The sequence below is a fragment of the Mesitornis unicolor genome, unplaced genomic scaffold (genome assembly GCF_000695765.1).
Source record: "Mesitornis unicolor isolate BGI_N332 unplaced genomic scaffold, ASM69576v1 scaffold53709, whole genome shotgun sequence".
Lineage (NCBI taxonomy): Eukaryota > Metazoa > Chordata > Aves > Mesitornithiformes > Mesitornithidae > Mesitornis > Mesitornis unicolor.
In genome coordinates this window covers 3,860-4,363 of record NW_010207683.1, presented here as the reverse complement: position 1 = coordinate 4,363, position 504 = coordinate 3,860, and positions in this window count along the sequence as shown.

Below are 504 nucleotides of genomic sequence, written 5' to 3'. Positions count from 1 at the left end.
GAGTCCCTGCAGAGCTGAGCAAAGCATCTTGGTTGGCAGTGGGAAAAGGAATCCTTCTTCCACTTCCACCTCTGAGTGCAGGGATAAAGGCCCAGAGCAGCCTTCCCCTTGCTCCTAACTTGCACCCCGAGATGGAGCAGGAATACCAGCAGCAGCACCAGCTGCAGCACTGCGAGAGGTGGTTCATCTCACCTCCTCCCCAGGGATGGTGCAACCAGCCTCCTCCCAGGGCTAGACCTACTGGAAAAACAGGAGTGTTCTGTGCCTCTGCCTACTCCCATGGGTGCCTGAACTCAGGGGACCTCAGTGTTCTTGTTCTACTGCTGCTTGTTTAAAAATCAGCTTAAATAAGAGCTCACCTGGGCACAGGTGGCCATTTTAATGAACTCCTAGGGAATGAGTCACTAATCCTCTCACTGGAGCAGCTGGGACAACTACTAATAATGGAAAAGCTGGCAGAGATGATTTCTGTCCTTCTAAATAAAGATTATTCTCCCACCGTTC